Source organism: Delphinapterus leucas, chromosome 13, assembly GCF_059928025.1.
Source record: "Delphinapterus leucas isolate spDelLeu-1000000601 "Yukka" chromosome 13, BTC_Dleu_Yukka2, whole genome shotgun sequence".
In the NCBI taxonomy this organism is placed as follows: domain Eukaryota; kingdom Metazoa; phylum Chordata; class Mammalia; order Artiodactyla; family Monodontidae; genus Delphinapterus; species Delphinapterus leucas.
This window is the reverse complement of record NC_143141.1, coordinates 62,445,145-62,468,793: the sequence shown is the minus strand read 5'-3', so window position 1 is coordinate 62,468,793 and position 23,649 is coordinate 62,445,145. Positions and strand designations below refer to the sequence as shown.

The 23,649-nt window shown below is 42.3% G+C and overlaps 1 long non-coding RNA gene across 1 annotated transcript in view; it reads left to right on the top strand.

Annotated features, from left to right (window-relative positions):
* Positions 1–110: 110 nt before the first annotated feature.
* The window catches only part of LOC149747770 (uncharacterized), a 255,263-nt gene continuing 231,724 nt past the window's right edge, over positions 111–23,649 (top strand). Inside the window, exon 1 of the long non-coding RNA XR_016395466.1 lies at positions 111–1,715. This is a non-coding gene — a long non-coding RNA (uncharacterized LOC149747770). The remainder of the gene's footprint in view (positions 1,716–23,649) is intronic.

Sequence of the window (23,649 nt, the reverse complement as noted above, 5' to 3'; positions counted from 1 at the left end):
AATACACAAATTATAAAAAAATATAGGATTTCTTAAATTATGGACCCACAAAAATTACCACTGAGCTGATACAGAGAACAAATTAATGGTTACCAGTGGGGAGAGGGAAGGGGGGAGGGGTAAGATAGGGGTAGGGAATTAAGAGGTACAAACTATAATGTATAAAATAAGCTACAAGGATATATTGTACAACACGGGGGGTAGAGCCAATATTTTATAATAACTATAAATGGACTATAACCTTTAACAATGGTGAATCATACTGTGCACCTGCAACTTACATAATATTGTATATCAACTATGCTTCAATTAAAACAGTAACTTATATTCGTAAAAGGACTGCTGTGGTGCCATTAAAAGTGAGATGATTATATCTTTCAGTGAAAAAAGCAGTTTCTAAAACGGTATGTACCATCAATTCCATTTGGAGGATATAGGTATTTGAAAGATATTCACAGAAATATGAATTGTGGTCAAGACTGTCGTGTTACATAACTCAGGTTGTATTGTGTGAAACACAGCCCAGGAGTTGTGCGAAGCAGTAGTCCTAAGTGGTTATTTCTGGGTTGTGGGATCACAGGTGTGTTCTATTTGTACTGCATCGCCTACTTTATTTCCCTTTTTTTTCTTTTTTTTAAAATACATTGTTACTAAACCAGGGGTGTTTTGCCCAACACTCAATAAGCCAAATCCCTGAGACACTGAGGTTTGCAGCAAAGAGAGGGTTTATTCCCAAGGCAGCCAAGCGTGGAGACAGGAGAAACAGTCTCAGATGCTCCAGGAAGGCAAGGGGCTGGGGTATTTATAGGATAAAGAATAAAGAAGCAGGGCAGTCTGGGGCATGAGGAGGTGGGGAAAGGTGATTGGAAAAAGGTGCAGTAATCTTCCTTCTGCTAAGGCCTAACTAAGCCCGGGGCCTCTGCACGTTAAAAAATGGAGGCGCTTAGCGTGATCTGAGAGTAGAGTTTTCTGCCTTTCTGACATCAAAAGGTCACCGAGCAGATGTGCATGCCCAGTTGGAGGGGTGGGTGATCCTCTTCAGTCTTAACCATCTCAGCTGAACTAGACACAGCTGACTCCAAGCTCCTGGAAAACAACCCGGGCAAACATCTTATTGTTTAGGCTATGGGCAGCTTGGAGGAACTGCAAGTCTTAAAAACGACCTAGATTAGCAAAGCCAGGTGAAATGGATTTGACTAATGGGTTACCCACGGTTTCAACATGACTTAAATTTTTCCTTATGATAAAAATGATATAAAGTGGCACATGAAGGGAGTTTGCACTGAACCCAGGACCACTTCAGGCATTAGGGACAGCATCCTAAAACCAGAGATAGCATGCTTTCTCCAGTATACCACGAAGTTAGCAGAGCCACTCACGCTTAATTGTGCATCAGAATCACCTGGAGGGCTTGTTAAACCACTGCTGGACCCCACCCCCAGAGCTTCTTATTTAGCTGCCTGGTGTGGGTCTGGAGAACAGTGCGGTCCTGACGCCGGTCTGCTGTCTCTGCTACCCCCAGGGCTACGTTTCGAGCACCGCTGAAGTTGAGTGTGATTTGGTGGAACAGGGACCCGGGTACACTGGGTCTTAGCTCTGTTTTGGAATTTTTGCGGTGACGGTTTTTTTTTTTTGAAGCCTCAGTTCTGAACTCTGGTCTTCCACAAGATCTTCCCTCAGCACTCCAGGCCATGGAGACACTTTCACTCCACAAGGTAAATTCACATAAGGTAGAAACTTAACTTTCAACTTCTTTTCCAGGCCCAGGACTAGAGAAACGTTACACATACTTAAAAGCTCTTTTTGACTTATTTGTTTATTTTGTGCTTCTGTTTCCTTCTCTCTAAAGTGATGGAAATACAGTCATTGTCCATGGTAGGTCCAACATGAGAAATAGAATGTATTTGAGACATCGTGATAAGATTTGTTTGGAAAAATACTGCAAGGTTTTTGTCCATTTGAAAGACAATAATCTGCGCCTTTCTGTATACAACCAGTTCTACTGAGTTATGTAAATTGATTGCTGAATTCCCATAAGAGTTCAAATGAGGCCTTAGATAAGTGGAGCGCTGTTGTATTTAAATTGAGTATATGTATTAACTAAGATTTGTCTTAGGAAGATTTGCATACATTATGCACTTTGATATTTGTTTACATACCACCGTTTACCTGTACAGTCATTTTTTTGGACAAAGGCATTCATGAAGACTTCGGGATATAAAACAAGGATGAGAATTGTTCTCTTTTCTCTGGAGATGTGAAATAAAGGGTACATAGCAATCATGCTGGGATGAGTTGAAGGCCTTAATGATGGCATTTTGTGTTTTGTTTATTACTTTGCTTTTCTAAAACACTTTACTGTTTCAAAGTGCTTTCAAATTGCTTCAGTTTCTCAACCAAATGAGGAGGTAGGCTGGGCTGTATGCTGTTTTTGCCTACTTTCATAGATCAAGAAACCGAGATTCGAAGCGGTTAAGTGGCTTGCCTAAGAACAAACTTGCCTTAGACGGGCGGAGAGCTGGGATTGCAACCTGGGTGTTTTCCCTCTAGGGTTTTTCTTCCCAACACATGCTGCTGCTTGTTAACCTGTTAATCACCTTTGCTGTTGAGTCTCTAGGGGAGGAGAAAAGACAAAGCATTACCTCTTGGAAAGCTTTAGAACTGTGTTGGTAGCACTACATAGGCAGCATTGCTTGTGGTTGTCATAATCTTTAATAATAAATAATAATAAATACGGATTATGTCGATTTCTTCTGTTGCTTGAAAGACAAAGTTGGCAACATCATAGAATTGTGTAAAGAGGGCATAATTGTGTATTTATACAAACAACTGTCAAATGAAATCATTTTAAGCATTAGGCTAGAAACGGCCTAATGCTTTCTAATTCAGGTGGAAAGGGATTCTACATTTAGAAAGATCTTTTCACTTCATTCTTTGGCACTCTCCTCTTCCCATAAAATCTGCATCTTGGGAGCCTGGGCGATTTACTGGCAAGAGTTCTGCAAAGCCAAGGCCAAGTGTTCAGCCGGGAGATGCAGGGGTGTGCAGGCAGCCTAATGCTGTTTAGATTCTGCTTAGTCATAGTTTATGTAAAGTGTGTGTCTCGACCTAGAGTGGAGAAAAAGCCAAGGGAGACAGCTCCTTGGAGGAAAATAGTCAGCTTTCGAGATCACTTTGACAGGAGCCTTGACAAGTCTGTGAAATGTTTCTGGAGGATGCTTGCAAGCATGCTGGTGCATCTCTGGAGAGAAGTATTTCATGGCAGACACTTTAACCTTCTTTGAGTTGTTTCATCTTAGGGTTCCTATGGGGCTGATGTTCAAATGCCAGGAATTGAGTCCTGAAGCTCAGGTCAGAAAGGTCCACAGTGAGTGCAGACAAACACGCGTCAGCCTGGGATGGCACCCCAAGGCTGGTCATGGGTTCAGACTCCCAGCCAGTTTGCTGCATACACAAAAGAACCCAAAATGGTGATGTGTAATTACCTCTCAGCCCCCGTGGAGAAAGCCCCGTGAAGATTGAGGCTCAGTCAGTGGCTGGGGGCTTTGTCAAGTAAAAACAAATCTGGATTTGAGTAAGGAGCGACTTTATTTAAAAGACTGTTGTGGGCTTCCCTGGTGGCGCAGTGGTTGAGAGTCCGCCTGCCGATGTGGGGGACACGGGTTCGTGTCCCGGTCCGGGAAGATCCCACATGCCGCGGAGCAGCTGGGCCCGTGAGCCATGGCCGCTGAGCCTGCGCGTCCGGAGCCTGTGCTCCGCAACAGGAGAGGCCCCAACAGCGAGAGGCCCGCGTACCGCAAAAAAAAAAAAACAAAAAAAACTGTTGCAAGAGGGTGCGTGCTCAGATCTCAGGATATACAAGCATCTCAAACCCAAACAGGAAAAGCCTTTTCTTTTCTAGGGAGGGGGAAGCAGGTCTAGGAGGAGCTCTGGAGGGGAAATCAGGAAAGTGAGCAGGGGGCAGACAGACAGCAGGACGAGGTGGTGAGACAGGAAGTGTTTCTCACTGTAGTCAGCCTCTTTCCAGGATGAGCTATTAAGGGCTCAATGTTCTGCATTTTAGTTGTTGCTCAGGCTTGGGGCCAAAGTTCAGAGGCCTGTGGGGAGGACAGACGCCTGATGAAAGCTTGGTGAGGCCAAGTCAGTGGGTAACTAATGGGCCATGGTGAACATTTGGTCAGCTTTAAGCTCTCCAGACAGCTGTAGTGGGATGTCAGCTTGGCAGCGGTTCCTGAACGTGCGCCCAAGACTGGCTGCACCTGGAGGCATGTCAGAAACACGGATCCCATGGTTCCACCCCTGGGAATCTGTATTTTAACAAGCCTCCCTGATTCTGATGCACATCCAAGTTTGGGAACAAATTCTGTCATGAACAATAGATTTAATTAGGCCCGGTCTAAACAGAGCCGTAGATCTTATTAGCTGGATAAATCACTTAATTACACTTAGCTTCAGTCTCCCCATCTATAAAATGGGACTACTACTACCTACTTCAGTCACTGTGAGGATTATATAACACTAATGTGAAGGGTCCAACAAGGAAACGGGAAGAACATTTTAAGCACTAAGTTAATACCGTAAGGTGATATCCTCAGATCAGTTGCTGATTGTGTTGATTGGGTTTTTTGCTCCTGTTTACAAAGAAAAAAGTTTCCCATCCCTCTCAGCTAGCAGGCCCAGACCCCTTTGCCTCCAGCTGTGAGCAGCTAGTCATTTAACCCAATGCACTGTAGGAAAATAATTCTTTATGTATACTGCTATGGAGAAAAGATTGGGAATATGAATTGGACAGGTTTCTGAGATTTTATGATTCTAGGGTGTTTCAAGAATCAGAATCCATCTTCTGGGACCGGTCCAGCGTCCTAGAAACTCTGTACTTTGAGTGGAGGATCATACTTTGTGTGTAGGATCATAAATCCAGGACTTGCCTTGATAGAAGAACAATGTACCCAGAGCCATAATTTCTCCTGGACACAGACCATGGTTTGGGCAATACAAACTTGGCAGTGGGATGATGGAATAAATGCCCTTTAGGAAGCATTTTTTGCTGCTGCGCTTGTTCTTAGTTTTCATGTGAGCTTATTTTTAGATAGTGTAATTGTTTCAAAACGGGGACAAGAAAAAGGTCTGATGTTATGGCAGGAATTTGCTGATTGGGGATCTGACCACAGCGCTTTCCACCACTGAGTTTACCTCCAGTCTGGACTTTCTCCAAAAGTCCCCCGACTCGTGTCTTCATGTCCCCATTGTGTGTAAAAGGGGCACAAACTCAGGAAGTCACAGGAACAAATATTCTCCCAACTGTGACACTGTGAGTCTGTCTAGTGTGTGTCCTTCTCTTCCTCTCCATCCCTTTCTTTCTGCTGCCTCCAAAGCTTTGGTGCCGGCTCTGTGCTAGAGAGATGCTGTATCAGATGGTAGGCTATAAAGAGAAAACTCAATCCCAACTCTCTAGGAACTTCAGCTAGCCACAGTTTTGAATGGAGTTTGGAGCATGAATTTGCATGGCCTCACCTGCCCAAGGAAAATTGGTCCCAGATGAAAATAATATAGAGTTAAGGACGAGAAGCCCTCATGTGTGGGGTACACAGCTCTCTGCTAAGAGTCAAAGGACGTGGGTTCTACCATTAAGTGATGGTAGAGTGGGTGACTTGGAATTATATCTTTTGAAACATAGATTTAGTATCTGAGAAATGAATAGGGAGGATCTTATTAGAGAGTCAAATGAGGTATTATATGCAAATTGCTGAAGATTATAAAATGCTTTATAGGAATAAAATATTTATATTAGTGAGGGCCCCAGCTCATAGCAGCAGCATTCATGAGAGCCAAAAGGCAGAAACAACACAAATGTCCACCAACTGATGAATGGATAAAAAAAATGTGATCTATCCATACAATGAAATATTACAAAGCTGTGGAAAAGAATGCAGTACTAATACATGCTACAACATGGATGCATCTCAAAAACCTCATGCTAAGTAGAAGCCGTGGACCCCAAATCCCACATTTATAGGATTTAATTTATGTGAAATACCCAAAATAGGTAAATCCATAGAGAAAGCTACTGGTTGCCAGAGGCTGGGGGGAGGGGAAATGGGAATTGACTGTTTAATGGGTGCAGGGTTTCCTTCTAGAGTGATGCAAGTGTCTTGAAACTAGATGTGGCGATTGCAGAACATTGTAAATGATCTAAATGTCACGGAATTGTGTATTTAAAAATAGTGATTCACTGAATTTTATTTGAATTTTACCTCAGTTATAAAGAATGGGAAAAAAAATGAGGGCCCTGGGACTCTGTTCTTGAGGATCCTGAATATCTCATGACAGCATATAACTTACCGTTGCTCTTAGTGAGGAAAGATCCGGATAAAAGTTATGGGATTTCCTTGTCTACTTGAGGATCCAGTTTCATTGGAGTGGCTTGTATTGTAGTCCAAGGAAGAAAATGTTCCCCAAGCCTTGTACTCACAGAGCCAGCCACCATTTCAGGGAATGGCTTCGTTAAGAGTCCAGAAGACCCGCTTTTGTTAACCAAGTTTAATCGTCTTTTCAGCAGCTTGGGAGTTAATTTGACATCAGGATTCTTACTTCTGACATTTTAGCATTTTTTTACCAGGTTGTTTACTAAGTGAATTATTCCCTGCTAAGGTGAAAATAACCTCCTTAATTTCATCTCCTGATACGAGTATCGCTATTTCATTACTCTGCCTTGTAGATCAGGAAGTCAGTCTCCAAAGAGCAAATATAATTTAATGGACTCTTAACGCGAGACTTCGGCTAAGGTGAAAAATTGGCATAATGAGTCATCATTTAGTGGACTATTATCTCTGAATACACGTACATGTTCCCAGAGTCCTCTAGGGTCTAAAGTGTTCACCTGGAATCGAGATACCTAGTAGGACCCAGCAGGGAGGTGGGTATCCCTAATAATCAAACCTTATTTTTAACACTTGGGAAGTAACACATCTAGTCATTGCATATGTGGTTTATTTTCTGCTCTTCAGGGAGCTCATTATGTTTTGCCAGAATTTTCCTTTTCTCCTGAAGTGCTTTTTAAAAAACTCCAATACCAATTTGTAGGGTTTTGTATTTTTAAAAAATTTCTTTTTGACTTTTTTTTTTTTTTTTTTTTTTTTTTAAAAGGAGGGCTTCCCTGGTGGCGCAGTGGTTGAGAGTCCACCTGCTGATGCAGGGGACGCAGGTTCGTGCCCCGGTCTGGGAAGATCCCACATGCTGCGGAGTGGCTGGGCCCGTGAGCCATGGCCGCTGAGCCTGCGCGTCCGGAGCCTGTGCTCCGCAACGGGAGAGGCCAAAACAGTAAGAGGCCCGCGTACTGCAAAAAAAAAAAGGAGCCAGTGGTCAGTAGCAGCATTCATGGGTAGGATGAATCATATCAGAGAGGCTTCTGGTCATTTCCAAAGAAGAAGAAATAGTGCTAAGGTGCTAATTTGTTTTCTATGTAACTTCTAAAAATCCCCAAGTCTCATGTGGCCCAGTATACCTTGATATTGCATCAAGGAAATAACAGTTTAACTTCAGAAGACTTGAATTTTTTTGTTAAAATCATAAGTTTTTTAAAAAATGTATGTATTTATTTTTAGCTGCATTGGGTCTTCGTTGCTGTGCGCGGGCTTTTCCTAGTTGCGGTGAGCAGGGACTACTCTTCGTTGCGGTGCGCGGGCTTCTCACTGCTGTGGCTTCTCTTGTTGCGGAGCACGGGCTCTAGGCTTGCGGGCTTCAGTAGTTGTGTCTCGTGGGCTCTAGAGCGCAGGCTCAGTAGTTGTGGCGCATGGGCTTAGTGGCTTCACGGCATGTGGGATCTTCCCGGACCAGGGATAGAGCCCATGTTCCCTGCATTGGCAGGCGGATTCTTAACCACTGCGCCACCAGGGAAGTCTGAAATCATAAGCTTCTTTAGAAGGGTAGTATGATATTTAGATATTTTATGGAGACTTCCACACAGAAGGCTTCCTAAGACTTTAGCAATCTTCCTTTCTTCATGGTTTCCAGTTCATGGCAGCTGCCAAAAATTCCTCTCCTCTCTGTGTGACAACCTTTCACTGCTGCCATGTCCCTGGTGCTTCCCTTCAGCTTCTCCTGTGCTGTGACCGTGCACCAACGTCCTCTCCTCCAACATTTCTCTTTGCTGTAAGGACTCTCTCCCTGAGTGCCACGACAGGGTGTGCCTTGACCTGTCCCCCATCCCATGGTGCAGGCTTGTGCCCGATCCTGTCCCCAGACTGGTTCCCCAGGCAGTTAGAACTGGCTATGCTTGTGCCTCACCCACAATGCACATTTACATCTGGGACCTGAAGCTGCTGGTGAGTAGGGCAGGGGGAGCAGAGCCCCTCGTTTCTACTTGCACCCATTTATTTACACAGCAGCTAAAAATTCTTCGGAATAGTGGGGAGGGAAAAAATAACTGCCCTGGAAGACGAGGGTTGTGGAAAGTGGTCCCGCAGAGCAATCAAGAGTAGAGGTTCTGGAGTTGGGCAGATTGGGTTTGGGCTCTTCACTTATTAGCTGTGCGATCTTGGCAAAGTTCACTTCCTGAAGCGCCAGAGTTCTCTTCAAAATGGGCCTAATCAGAGGATGTATCCTATAGAGGTGGCCCAGGTCTCACAGAGCAGAGGGCCCCGTCTTCTGACCCCACCTGCCTTTCTTGCTTCTGGGTCTTCGTGGAGTCTTGCCTTCTGAGAAAATGCTCCGAGGGTTCCCGTCCTTGGGACTCAGGGGCCTGGAGAACTGGAAGTCGTCTGGTCTGGTGAGCCACAGAAAGGCTGGTTACCCAAGAAGGTTCTGTTCTTTTCTGCTTCACTGTTCAGGCCTGGTGGGGGTGGATTTTTCATTCCACCCCTAGTGGTAAAACAGGTGGGCTGGAGTATAAGTGGTCTGCCCCTTGCTTTGCCAGGAACTTAATAACATCCCCATGTTGATTACTTTAGTTTCTCCTTAGTGGTTCATTATCAGACCATCAAATGAAAAATGATATCACTGGTGTGTCTGCTAAGCAGGAGAGAGCCAATACCTTAAGCATCATGCAGCCAGCTTGGGGTGGCAAGCCCAAGGAATAAAGAACGCAGCGGTGGTACTAAAGGGGAAAGGGAAGCAAGCGGAGTCACTGGAACCTCTTTCAGAGAAAGAGAGCTCTAGATGCCAGGCTGGGCCCAAGAAGGAGGAGAACCAGTGTCTGATTTTGGGTGACAAGTCATGGCCAAGACTAGACGAGTGACTGGCAGAGCCCAGAGCAATATGAATGAAGGGGCTTCTTTTCTTTTCTGTAAGCCCCATGAGGATGGCGCAAGCAAGGATGTGCTGGGAAGAAAGCTAGCACGTAGTGTGGAGAGAGAAGGGGGAGTCTTGTGTAGTTACTGACTTTACCACCATCCTCTCCCCTCACCCAGAACTCTAACAGGTGAATTGGGAGTATGTTCTCTGACGTAGACTGAAGCTTTGTTTAATATCCCAGGACTTAGGTTAACTTCAAATTCCAGCAAGCATTGGAGTCCTAAGAAGCTCTATAAAAGAATAGTGACTGTTAAGGCTGAAAGGAAGATGATATAAAATCCCAAGAAGTCAAAACGTATCTTTGTCTTTTGAAAATAGAAAGGTAAAATTTGAGTGGGAGAAATAAAAGTAGCGTTCATAAATAGGATTTGATTTTTAAACAGAACATTTCTTAATATCTTAAAAGCAGATGTCTTCCAGGGAAACAAGCTGTTGTTGAAGAACGGGGGTGTTAGTGTTGTCAGATCGCCTGGTTAGTAAGATTTAACTTGAGAATTTTCATTTTCATGATCAAGGAAGAAAATGCTCTGTTCTGGCTTCATTAATCCAGGAGACTGTAGCCTGGAAGTTTTTCTTCTAGAAGTTTTATTTATGTTAAAGAGAAGAAAATATCAAAAACCTATGTTTTTACAGTTGTTGTACAGATAGGTTTAATAAAGTGAATATCTCAGGCAAGGATTCTTATTTTTTAAATTATTTTATTTTTTAACATCTTTATTGGAGTATAATTGCTTTACAATGGTGTTAGTTTCTGCTGTATAACAAAGTGAATCCACTATATGTATACATATATCCCCATATCCCCTCCCTCTTGCGTCTCCCTCTGACCCTCCCTATTCTACCCCTCTAGGTGGACACAAAGCACCGAGCTGATCTCCCTGTGCTACGTGGCTGCTACCCACTAGCTATCTATTTTACATTTGGTAGTGTATATATGTCTATGCCACTCCCTCACTTCGTCCCAGCTTACCCTCGCCCCTCCCTGTGTCCTCAAGTCCATTCTCTATGTCTGTGTCTTTATTCCTGTCCTGCCCCTAGGTTCTTCAGAACCATATATTTTTTTTTAGATTCCACATATATGTGTTAGCATACAGTATTTGTTTTTCTCTTTTTGACTTACTTTACTCTGTATGACAGACTCTAGGTCCATCCACCTCACGACAAATAACTCAGTTTCGTTTCTTTTTATGGCTGGGTAATATTCCATTGTATATATGTGCCACATCTTCTTTATCCATTCATCTGTTGATGGACACTTAGGTTGTTTCCATCTCCAGGCTATTGTAAATAGAGCTGCAATGAATATTTTGGTACATGACTCTTTTTGAATTATGGTTTTCTCAGGGTATATGCCCAGTAGTGGCATTGCTGGATCATATGGTAATTCTATTTTTAGTTTTTTAAGGAACCTCCATACTGTTCTCCATAGTGGCTGTATCAATTTACATTCCCACCAACAGTGCAGGAGGGTTCCCTTTTCTGCACACCCTCTCCAACATTTGTTGTTTGTAGATTTTTTGATGATGGCCATTCTGACCGGTGTGAGGTGATACCTCATTGTAGTTTTGACTTGCATTTCTCTAATGATTAGTGATGTTGAGCATCCTTTCATGTGTTTGTTGGCAATCTGTATATCTCCTTTGAAGAAATGTCTATTTAGGTCTTCTGCCCATTTTTGGATTGGGTCGTTTGTTTTTTTGATATTGAGCTGCTTGAGCTGCTTGTAAATTTTGGAGATTAATCCTTTGTCAGTTGCTTTGTTTGCAAATATTTTCTCCCATTCTCAGGGTTGTCTTTCATCTTGTTTATGGTTTCCTTTGCTGTGCAAAAACTTTTAATGAAACCTAAGTTTCATTGAAAACCTAAGTTTCATTAGGTCCCATCTGTTTATTTTTATTTCCATTTCTCTAGGAGGTGGGTCAAAAAGGCTCTTGCTGTGATGTAGGTCATAGAATGTTCTGCCTATGTTTTCCTCTAAGTTTTATAATGTCTGGCCTTACATTTAGGTCTTTAATCCATTTTGAGTTTATTTTTATGTATGGTGTTAGGGAGTGTTCTAATTTCATTCTTTTACATGTAGCTGTCCAGTTTTCCCAGCACCACTTATTGAAGAGGCTGTCTTTTCTCCATTGTATATTCTTTCATGCAAGGATTCTTTTACTAGCAAAGAATGTGTGCTGGGTTTAGCCACCTCATGACAACACATGATGAGCTGTCATTAGTCCCATTGGTGTTTTGTTTTGTTTTTAAACTTTCGCCTGTGGGACGCTCATACCTCCTGAGCACAATGATGAGGGAAAACTATCTTGAATGCTGTCAAGGAATCATACATATGAAGTTTTCTTTTGAGTGTACATACTCTACAAAATTCTTCTTGCCCTCTAACATTTCCCAAAGTAAATCTGAAGGCTGTAATTAATGTTATTTGAGTGGCCTACTGTAGAAGGCCTACTGTAGTGGCCTACCTCCTTGTAGAAGATGTTAGAAAACCAGACTTAAAAAAATGTCGCATGGAAAAAGGTGGTAAATTCTTGTACAAAAATTTAATACCAAAAAAAGTATGTATTAAGAATACTTCAGGGCTTCCTTGGTGGTGTGGTGGAGAGTCCTCCTGCCGATGCAGGGGACAAGGGTTCGTGCCCCGGTCGGGGAAGATCCCACATGCCGCAGAGCGGCTGGGCCCATGAGCCATGGTCGCTGAGCCTGCGTGTCCGGAACCTGTGCTCCGCAAAGGGAGAGGCCACAGCAGTGAGAGGCCCGCATACCACAGGGAAAAAAAAGAAGAAAAAAAAAAAAAGAATACTTCAGATTATGACCCAGATGATAAAACTGAGTTTCTCCTCTGATGTCAGAGGTGTTCACTGTGTGACAAGAGTGACCATAATGAGCTATTAATTTATTCTAAAGTAGAATCAAATTGGATGAGGACAAGCTGAATTACGGATAGTGCCAAGAGGCCTTCTGAGGATTTGCTAGTCATAGTGAAAGGCAAGGAAAGGACATAGAGAAAGCATTAGAAATACAGACCATTAAAATGTACAGAGAAATACTGCCTTCCATCTAATGGTCCAAGTAAGTCCTTCCCACTGTCACTGAGAGCCTGAAGTTTAGGCGGCATGTTCAAAGTAAAACAGAAACGAAGGTTTTCTATATTCAAGATGGAAGCTCCATTTTCCTCAATCTGGGGAAGCTGCTGAGAGACGTTGAGAGAATTTGCTCGTTTCTGTCGATGAACCAGCTTCATTACGCCCTAGCAACAGGGGGTGATAAACTGTTTCTATTGCCCAAGAAAAGGGATTTTTGTAGAGTATGCCAGAATTACAGATGCAGAGAGTGTGATACAGAGGCAAAACGTGCTTCCCAGTGTTTGGTCAGCTTTCCAAAGGGATTTGGTATTTCTCTTTTTACAGTAATGAAGTTCTGCCTTTTTAAAGGTAGAACTAGTGAATCTTTTATTTTGTGGGAGAGAGAAACTATTCTTTTTGCTTTAACATATATTAAGATGTCAAAAATTAAGACTAATGGGGCTTCCCTGGTGGCGCAGTGGTTGAGAGTCCGCCTGCCGATGCAGGGGACACGGGTTCGTGCCCAGGTCCGGGAAGATCCCACATGCCGCGGAGCGGCTGGGCCCGTGAGCCACGGCCGCTGAGCCTGCGCGTCCAGAGCCTGTGCTCCGCAACGGGAGAGGCCACAACAGTGAGAGGCCCGCGTACCACAAAAAAAAAAAAAAAAAAATTAAGGCTAATGAAATCTTAGCCCCATAGAACTGAGGTGGTATATCAAAGAAAGGTAGAACACATGGGTTAGGATGGCCACGGCACCTTCTTCAGGTGAACGATGTCTCCTTGAGTATGCTGAGCATAGCAAAATAGAGAAATAGGTTAATAAGTAAGTCCTTCTGGCAGTAGTGCAACTCTAAATGCCGTCATGCTTATCTTCATCGTAGCTATCCAGTTTGGGATTCACTAGTCAGTCATCATTGAGCCAAGAAATTTACCTACACAATTTAAGTCCTTCTAATAATTCTACGAGGAAAAATTATCCCCATCTTATACATAAGAAAATGATCAGTGAGGTTAAGTAACTTGCTATAGATCACATAGCGAATATAAGTTGGAGCCAGATGTTAATTCACGTTTGTCTACCTCCCAAATTTGTCGCCTCTGATGTTTGGAGAGATTCTGAAAATGCAGAATCAAAGCATATCCTTGGCCAACTAGGTTAAAGCCACACTTGAGCTGAGTTGGAAAATGGGGTAAACACTAGTTGTTTTTTGCCTCTAGCATCTACTTTATCTTAGGAAAAATATACCCTGATAGTCCATCAGGGCAGTCCTCCCTCTCCATACTCTTAGTTTGTGTTCCAAGAGAAGTTGACTCCATAATTGATTTTAATAATGGAGTGTGAGACCTAGGCACAAGTCCATCAAAACATGCCATTCTGCTAGCCAAAGTGGTTGGGTTAGAGATGGAGTCTGACCCAGGTCTGGCCAATCAGAGTTAATGAGACTCAACTCTGGGACATGGGTTTGTGCCTTCACTGAAGCACATTCACTCTTTCTTTTGCTAAACTTGAAGTTGGAAGGAGGTAGGCTAGAAATGCTGCCATCTCTTGCAGCCCCAGGGTGAAAGACTATCTGAAGATAGAATAAAGGCAGAAAAAGGCAGGGAGGTGGAAGGAGAGAAATTGGGTCCTGGTCACATGACTTGAGCCCTGCTCAAAGCTGTCCTGGAAACCAGTACCCTGGACTTTGTAGTTGCCTTGGATTTGGGTTTTCTTCACTTGCAAGAAGAGTTCTAAGTCAGGTTCTCAATGTAATCAGATGGCAGCTGCTCTATCCCTACCTGACCCACTGCAGTCCTCCTTTTGCTCTGGGTGCTAGTGCCCCACATTCTCAGTCTCTTCTCTGAGTAGCTCCACTCATCACTACTTTGTCCCCTTTTGATGTCTCAGTCAAAGCATTCATGGGTCTTTGTCTGCTGTTCTTAATGTGGGTCTGTTATTTCCTTTTTCTCCCTCATTTTTTTCTATTGCGTTAGGCAGTTTTCAGAGGAGACCTATTTGTTCTTGGAAAATTATTCCACCTACTTCTCTTGCTCAAGGTTGTATTCAGCTTTGTGGGTTGGATAAAGTTTCTCCAAAGCAAAACTAAGCAGAGGCTGCAGGAAAATTATTCCTTTTATTGGAAAGAGATCCAGAATTCCTGGAGGTCCATAGACTCTAACAGAGAGATGGGTTTATTTATTCATTCAACAAATATATATCATGCAGCTACACTGCATCAGGTGCTATTCTAGGCACTTCCCTCATGGAGCTTATATCCTAGTGGGGGAGATGGTGAAGAGATGTATATTGCGGGGGGCGGTTGGAGAGACCCAGGCAGAAAGAACTGCAGTTGTATATCTGTGCTTGTCTATAATATTCTTTGAATATTTTCAAAGCCAAGTTCAATTTAATGTAATAATTGAAAGCAGCATGTTGTAGAAAGGTGTGTAAGAGGCAGTAGATTGTTACTCACTGGGCTGTGAAGTAATTCTTACTTGAGTCTACCAACTTATTAAAAAATAAAAAACAAAAAATAAAGTTGATCAAGGGAGGCAGCATATGGTGTGGCAGGAGCAGTTGAAAAGACTCTGGACTTTCCAGATGTAGGCCCAGTTAGGCCATTCATTAAGGCCATTCATTAAGACTGGTAGACTTCGTTTCATAGATAATAAAGCTGATTCAAAATTAAGTGAAGATGATAATACACTCTGCAGACCTTTATAGTTGTTCTGAGGATCCAAATGAGACTTTCACATATATATGGGAAGTGTTGCTGCCATCTGAATGTTGAGATGTATATATACACACACACAGGTATACGTACATGTTTATATACATATATAAATCGGGGGAGGGAAGAAGACGAGGAGAGGAGGGTGGGGAGGGAGACACTGAGAAACAGATTGCTTCTTGGATCCTGATCATCTTCTGTCCCTGTTTCTAGTCCCTTCTATGGCCCAACTACTCTTCTTGCCTTTTGGCAAGAAGACATCCCTAGGGCCTTCTAGTAAAACTTGCCCTTTGTTTAAGCTGGTTTGAGTAGGTTTCAGTTCCTGGTAAACAAACAAAATGATTCTCAGGAGAGGAGAGAATTCTAGGATGGAGATGGAAGGGTTGTATTAAATCCTAGATTTCCCACCAAATTGAGGAATCACTCTCGTAGCCTCCTTGACAGATGGTGGTTTGGCTTCTGATTGCAACTTCTGGTGTTGGAAAGGTCACTATACGCTGAGGAGGTCTGCTCTATTGTCAAATGGTTATATTTGGTTGTCTGAATTTTCTTATATTCCTCCAAATTTACTCCACTATGTTTTCAATCTACTGTTTATGGTCTGACATCCAGAGTAGTACAGAAGAATGCTTTTTTGGATGGTTCTTCAACTCTTGGTGAAAGTCACTCTGCTTCTCATTTCTCGTGTATTGCGGGGAAAGCAAAATATATATTTTACACATTATGTAATAGTTCAGAATGGGACAACCAGGTTGGTAAGGAATCTGAAATGTTCCTTCCATCGTTCTTTGGCTTTATATTCAGATTCTTTACCAACTTGGTTGCCCTACTCTGGACAATTCTGGTGAGTTAACCAATGTCCTTCTAAAATATGGTCCCCAGAATTTAGCACAATGTTCCTGATGGGTAGGAACCAGTAGGACTGTTGGGCTTCATAATTTGAACAATATTTCTGTCATTTAGCCATTATAAGATAATTGAATCAAGCCTTTGTGATAGTCTGTGGTCCATGGTTTTCACTGAGCAATGTTTTAATTGGAGTGGTAGAACCCACAAGAGGATTCATTTTTAATAATATTGATTGGCGTGCAGAAAACATAGTTAAGTAATTGACAGCTATTTTTACATGAACGATCCTTTTAGTAGGTGAGTCAAAATTGGTATTATATCATTCTTACTAAACGTAGCTTTGGATAGCTAAAGGAATTGAACTTCGGAAGAACTGCTGGATACCTCCTCTTTGGCCTTGGTCCATCTAAGTCTTGGCTTTTCCTTTTCTGATGCACTATATGTGTTACTACTAAATTAATCTTATTAAAAATACTGTCTTGATTATGCCATTTGTGTCAGGACTGGGTCATCAAGGAGGGTTTTCTTTCTCTCTCCCTTCCTCCTTTTTCTGTGTGTGTATGTGTTTTTGTTTTTCTGTCTTCCTTCCAGTGACTTACCTTCATTCTCTGGTCCAGCCAAATTGTTCAACCCAGCCAAATTGTTCACTTTTTCTCTTTTGCATTTTGCTTGGCACAAGGAAATATTGATACCTTCCCTTTTTATTCTGACTGTCATGATCCTATTCATCTTCGGAAAAGTTCTGATCTCTCGCTCAGTGATGCCTTCCTAGGTTTTTCCCATTCACAGTAATTACTCTAATAGCCCTTAGTTTACACTATGTACGGAATAAGTAATCGTACTCTGCTTTATAAAATCTCTTATGATGGTATATTGAACACATTAATCTCTGTATGATCATGTTTTTCATTTTCTCTCATTTTCCTCATTAAACCTGAAAATTTAAGCCTTCCCCCCCCCCAAAAAAAAAGAGAGGGCAGGAACCTCATGAGATGTGATGTGTCCTCATGAGATCTGATGTATTTTTGAGAGCCCTCAACAGAGTGCTTTTCACTTGGGTGCTTGAGAAGAACCCATCAGCCGTTGATCTTTTCTTATGGCTCCAAATCCAGGGATCATTTAAGGAGAAAGAAATAAGCACATTTCAATAAAGTTAGGATTTAGTGTGTTTTTACACACAGAATGTAGGAAAAACCGACATTTTTCATCCTCAGATCTTTTAATAAGTTTTCTGAAAGGAAAAAAAATCTTACTAGGACCAATAGTAATGTACCACAATCACTAACATTTGGTTTCCTAAGATTTGGAAAATAATGCCTTCCTCATGCCTTATAATTCATGGCCATACATATTTGGAAAACTTTCCTTAACTCTGAATTTCACACTGAAGACAACTTATTTAAAGTGACAAAAAAAAAGTGACACATATCTATGATTTATACTTTGTTTTTTCCCATGTTCTTTAAGATTTGTATCCACACATAGCTTAATTCTTCTAACATCTGTTTTATGAGCCTAACCATAGAGGTTTACTCTGTGTTATTAAATTACAGGAGACGATTGATGCAGGCTGACTGAACTAATACTAATGCTAAACCTCAAAGAAAAATCTTAGCATTTTATGCACAGTTCATCAGCTCTGGGGGCATGCCGCTAAATGTCCTAAATTTCAAGGATTTACAATAAATTAAACATGATTTGAACTTTGAGGTATACCTATACTCTCCCCACCCCCCCATCAAGTAAGCTTATGATTTCTGAAGACAGTTCTAGAAAATTTCTTCTTCTCCGAGGATCGCCTACGAAGAAAAAGAAAGGCTTAGAGCGACTTCTCTGCCAGAGTTTTCATCAGCTGAAAAAGAACTGGCCATCTTACCTGTTTTGATACTAACTGCTTTTCTGAACTACTTTGCCCCCATTTCTATAAGAGTTTGGGCTGTGCCTGGACTCATCACTAATCCATAAGCTGCAGGGTCTGAGATCAACAAGTTTTGGTAGAATGTCTTTGACAAATGATTTTCAGTCGATAAATGTTTCTGTATTTAAGGAACTTCCACTGGAATACAGACAGATTTGGCTTTCCTGATTGTCTCTAGTTGGAAGTCTGTCTTGGGATAGGCTAGCTGGTCACTGCCTTGGGGTCTGGTGGAGGGAACCAGATACCCTTCCCTAGTGGCTCTCCCAGTCATCTCTTAGATGCTTTCTGAGGGATTCTATTTGTTCTAGAATAGCCTTGGGGGTTAAGGCCTGCTCTGAGGTAGACCTGGGATTCTAGGGAAAACTGGCCTTCTTGCTGGAGAGCTGTGTTTGAAGCTACGTCCTTGGCCTGACCCCTTGGGGCTGCTCATTGTGAGGTGCATTGGCTGGCCGAGGCTACCCGTGACTTAGCAACCTTTATGCTTTCTTAAATATGCTTTAATGCTAACAACATATTTATATAGGTACTTAGTTGATCAAATACCACTTTTTTTTTTTTACCATGTTGGGTCTTCACAACACTTACAAGCTAGACAGGGAAGGAATTCCATGTTCCACATCACAGTTAAGGAAAGTCACTTCATCGAAGTCAAGGTCACACAAGCAGCAAGTGGTAGTGCTTGGTTTAGAACAGGGTTTTTCAGCCTCAGCACTATTACTACTTTGGGGTGGAGAAATCTTTGTGGTGGTGGGCTATTCTGTGCATTGTAGGTTGTTTGGCAGCATCCCTGGCCTCTATCCCACTAGATGCCAGTTGTAAACTGTCCTCTGTCCCAAGTTGTGACATTCATATATCTCCGAATGTTGCAACGTGTCCTCTGGGAGCAAAATTGCCCCCCCCCCATTGGGAACAACTGATCTAGAATAGAGGTATTTCCCACTTCAAATCTAGGTGATTTTTTGCTCTGCTGAAGTACTACATTGCTTAGTCTCATGTAGTACAATATTCACAAAATTAGAGCCTTTTTACAACTAGGAGAACCTCATGTCCTTATCAAAGTGAGAAATGACATTTTCACACTTTAAGTGAATCCTTCCTTGATCTCTCTGCTATAAGAATTAACATCAACTACTTGTTTTGCATAAGAGTGGTAGAGTAGGACCCAAGCTGTTTTCTCCAGCCCACTAATTGTTCATTACATGGAATGTTCAACTTAATTCCCACTTAATTGAATATGCAGGGAATGCTTTATTGTACACAGTGTTCTCCCATGTAAAGTGCCATGCCTGCCTTAAAGAAGTTAACAATCCACCAACTCAAGAAAATAACCAAGGATATAAATAACCTAGATACCTGGTAATAGTTCAGGCTCTATTTGACATCCAAGAGATGAATAAGATGTAGTTCAATTGACTTTAAATACTTACTGAGCATCCATTATGTGCAACCCTGAACCAGGAACCAAAATGAATTACGTGGAATCTGCCTTCCAGGGGCTAGAATCCTTTCCAGGTATCAGTGGTATACCATTAAATTGTATTGTTAAAAGGATGGTAGGATTGGCTAGAAGCATGAGCGTGTGAGAGGAATTTGTTGAATAGTTTAAAAAAAAAAAAAGTACTTGGGCATTTCCAAGTAATATAAAAATACCAAAAAGTAAACCATAATCTCATACAGATCAGAAAATGGGTTTTGTTGTGTTGGACAATGTAATTCAAAGCATTTGGTTGTAACTATTGGGTCACATGTATTATTTTTTCCCCAGTGTTATTGAGATACAACTGACATAACACTATACGTTTAAGGTATATAGCATGTTGATTTATACATTTATATATTACAAAATGACCATCGTACCATCACCTAACACTGGCATCACATCACATAATTAACATTTCTTTGTCACATGTATTTCTTAAAGTTGCATCTTTGTTTATCAAGTGTGGCAAGTCATAAACATAATGCCTTAAACAGTAATAAGATTTACAGCCTGCCTGTGGAGGTTTGTTTTTCCATTGTCATTCTCCTTTCGGGTATTTTTTGGGGAAAATCTACAACAGTCAGATCTTCTGGGACCAAGAAAGGCTAGCCAGAACTAAACTCTTAATAAAGTCAGTGATTTTTTTGTGTGTGTGTGAAGTATGAAGACTTTCTCTGGGAGCTGTGCCCACAGGGAAGATGGAAGGAAGGAAATTATATTTGAAAGCATATTATCAAGTACATTTTGTTTCTCACATGTGAGGTTTGTATAGAAAAGGGAGTGACAAAAAGGCAATAGATTGGCTAAGGGTAGCTTTTTATTCAAAATGTTTGTTTCTTCAGTCAGTTATAAAATGTCAGAAAAAGAAATTGCAAAAGAGAAACCCAGGCCCTGGCAAGGTTACACATTTGGTTGACTGAGCTTATTCTGTTGGACTGTATGCTCATCTCTTACAAAACTGGGAGACAGAGAAGGGAGTCATGGGGCTACGAGGAGGGATTGGGGGAATTAGCATTTCTTGAGCATTGACTATGTTCTAGATGACTTAATGTATGTTAAGTAACTCAGTTTCATAACCACCTTTCTGAACCAGGTGGTGTTAGCTCTACTTTTACAGGAGGGAATTTAGAAAAGATCAGAGAAGCCATATAATTTGTGTCTAGATAGACCCCGAGTCTATGTCATGCTAAAGCCTCTTCTACAATAGTTCCTCTAATGGTTGAGTCATCACCTTCAGCTCTATGTGTCCTGATGACTAACCTCATCTCATAAACAAACGTTGTAACAGTTGAGGCCTAGGAGATGCCTACTTAGCTATCATCAGTCCCTTCCATCCCCCTTTCCTGCTTCCAGAGTGGCTGGGTCTCCAGGGGACCAGTCACAGGATCAGAATCAGAGCTGTTTTCAATGCCACATCTGCCACTTGGTAGCTCTGTGACTCTGGACAAGTTCCCTACCTACGCTCAGCTTCAGTTTCTTTAACTGTAAAATCTAAGCAATAATATATTTTCCGGCGTTCTTGTGTGGAATAACTGGGGTATGCAAAGCATGTGGCTGCAGTGCCCAGCATCTCAGAAATGGCCCATCAGTGGGAGTTACTGATACTAACAGATGTTTTGGAGGGAGAATCCTTCTGGTTCCCCATCCCTCCCTGGAGATATGTTCCCATTAGCTTCCTCCATCTTGGTTTTCCATCTTCTCTGTAATAGGTAGCTCTGGAATAATCTATTTCACTATCTCTGAATTCTTACCTTCTGGCAAATCTAATTGCACCTGGTGTCAGTCAAGGTCTTCTATGACCCATAACTTGAAAGAGACTCTGAGAAGAAAACTAGAATCCATGGAAGATAAATGAATGTGACCCCTGGTGGGCAGCAGAGGACAGGCCATTACCCTGGGTAGTTAACTTGGTTTATAGCGAGCTACTGAAGTGTCACTGCCATTGGCGACCAGTGGGTCCCCATTGGATCATGGGCATCCAGTAAATATCATAGAGCTCCAGATTGTTTTTCCTTAAAGATTTCAGGGCCTCCCTGAGATAAATAGAAATATTCATAGGCCTGGGCCTTGGTCATTGTGTGAGGAAGAATATATAGTCAATATCACCATTCCCACTTGGGGAGGAAAAACTTAACATGAAATAAATCTCCCAGGGTCACTCAAAGTTAGTGCCATCCTGTCACCCTTGCAGCCCTTCTGAGAGGCTTGGCCCTCTCCATAAGGAGCAGCTCCATAACCATCTGCAATGTGGAGAGAGTGCCAGGGTTAAAGCCGCAGGCCTCTTGTTCCCCAAAATGCAATGTGATTTTACTTTTATTTACATATTTATTTATTTATTTTTGGCTGCATTGAGTCTTCGTTGCTGCGTGTGGGCTTTCTAGTTGCAGCGAGCAGGGGCTACTCTTCGTTGTGGTGGGCAGGCTTCTTATGGCGGTGGCTTCTCTTGTTGCAGAGCACGGGCTCTAGGTGCACAGGCTTCAGTAGGTGTGGCTCGCGGGCTCAGTAGTTGTGGCTCATGGGCTCTAGAGCGCAGGCTCAGTAGTTATGGTACATGGGCTTAGTTGCTCCGCGGCATGTGGGATCTTCCCGGACCAGGGCTCAAACCTGTGTCCTGCCTGCACTGGCAGGCAGATTCTTAACCACTGCGCCACCAGGGAAGTCCCTCCATGTGATTTTTAAATTTAACCCCTCGGGCCCTCCCAGGGTTGGGGTGTGATGGAGGCTCACGTCCGTCAAGGAAAGATCAGCTAGAGGGCTTATAACCATGGGAGAGAGGATGTTAACTGGGCCAGAAAGTTTTCTTTAGTTTTATCTGAATTATCTAACGTTGAAAACATTTTGTCTGCTAAATCTTACTCTGAAAGAGACGTGAAGATTCCTGGAGAAACTGGTGGGGGAGCGTGGGCTATGATCCCACCTGCCTGGATTCAGGCCTGGGCACTGCCACCTGCTCCCTGGGGGCCCTGTAGCAAGTGAATTTTGTTCTCTCAGGCTCAATGTCCTCACCCAGGAAATGCAGCTACCCCTCCACCCCCATCGTTTCTCCCTCTCCGAGTCTTACCCATTCTTTAAAGTTCAGTTCAGATCCCAGCTCCTCCGTGAAGCCTTTTCCGGAGGTTTCTTTCCTCCTCTGTGCTCTGCCCATGCTCTATCTGTGCTGTCCACTCTTCAAGCACTACTCCCACATCATGATTGTAAATGTACTTTTATTCAGTAAAAGGGAATACGTATGAGGACAAGAGACTCTTTCCCATGTGCCTTAAGTAGAACGCCTTCAAAAGTTGTGAATTGACTGTATGAATGCTAAAATGAAAGCTGAGCAGTTACCATGGACCAGGTCCCAGGCACAAGGTTTTCGTGGATCATCTCACTGAATCCTCACCAAACTCGGAAGGGAACACGGGGTTTTCAACATTTTTGGATGAGTATGCTTCATTTTACGGAGGTTAGGTCATGCTGTTGCAAAGTAGTAAGATTTTAAACGAAACCAGCTTTAACCAGCTGGGGGAATATTAGGAAATGAGGGTTAACATTTATATAGCACTTCTTACATACCAAGTGCTGGTCTAGGCATTTACGTATATCGACGCATTTAATCCTTACAACAGTCCCATGAGGTAGATAGTAGTATTATACCCATCCCATGGATGAGAAAATGAAGGTACAGAGAGCTTAAGTGATTTTCTTAGAACCACATAGCAAGGAAGTAGTAAAGCTGGGGTTCAAACCTAGGCAAACTGATTTTTAACTAAACTCTTCATACTGGGATAAATGTTGCTTTTGGTGGTTTCTTAGGAAAGAAAACATATATTGACACTTGTTGAGCTTATATGGAACAGCCTTATACTGTTTAATGTGGTTGAAAAACTAATCCCCCTCCCATTTCTGAAGTATAATGTCCTATATTAAAGCAGCATAAAAATAGCCCAATTCATGAATCTTCAGCAGTGTTCAAATTCTTATGAAAGAAGCAAAGATGATGAAACCAAATCAAGAAATAAATTCTTCTAACAAGAGCCTGTCTGTCCTGATTTCCCATCGCCACAAAGGTGTGACGTTTTTGGTTTCTCCTTTTTCCAGGGCAGTTGTTAAATGGTTAAAAGCAACCCTGACAAAATACAAATCAACAATTCCCGCTTAATGTCCCATTTTACCCCTCTGATTTCAGTCTCCCAAGTGGAAATTTAAAGGACTCTCAAGTGGGTAGGTGAGCTCTGTTCCCATGACTAAATGGGGGGCCGTGGGCTGGGCAGAGTACACAGGTGTTAGAGGTACCCACCATGATGACTTATCCTGGATGATTTCTTGGTCTGAGATATGATTCACAATGTGGCA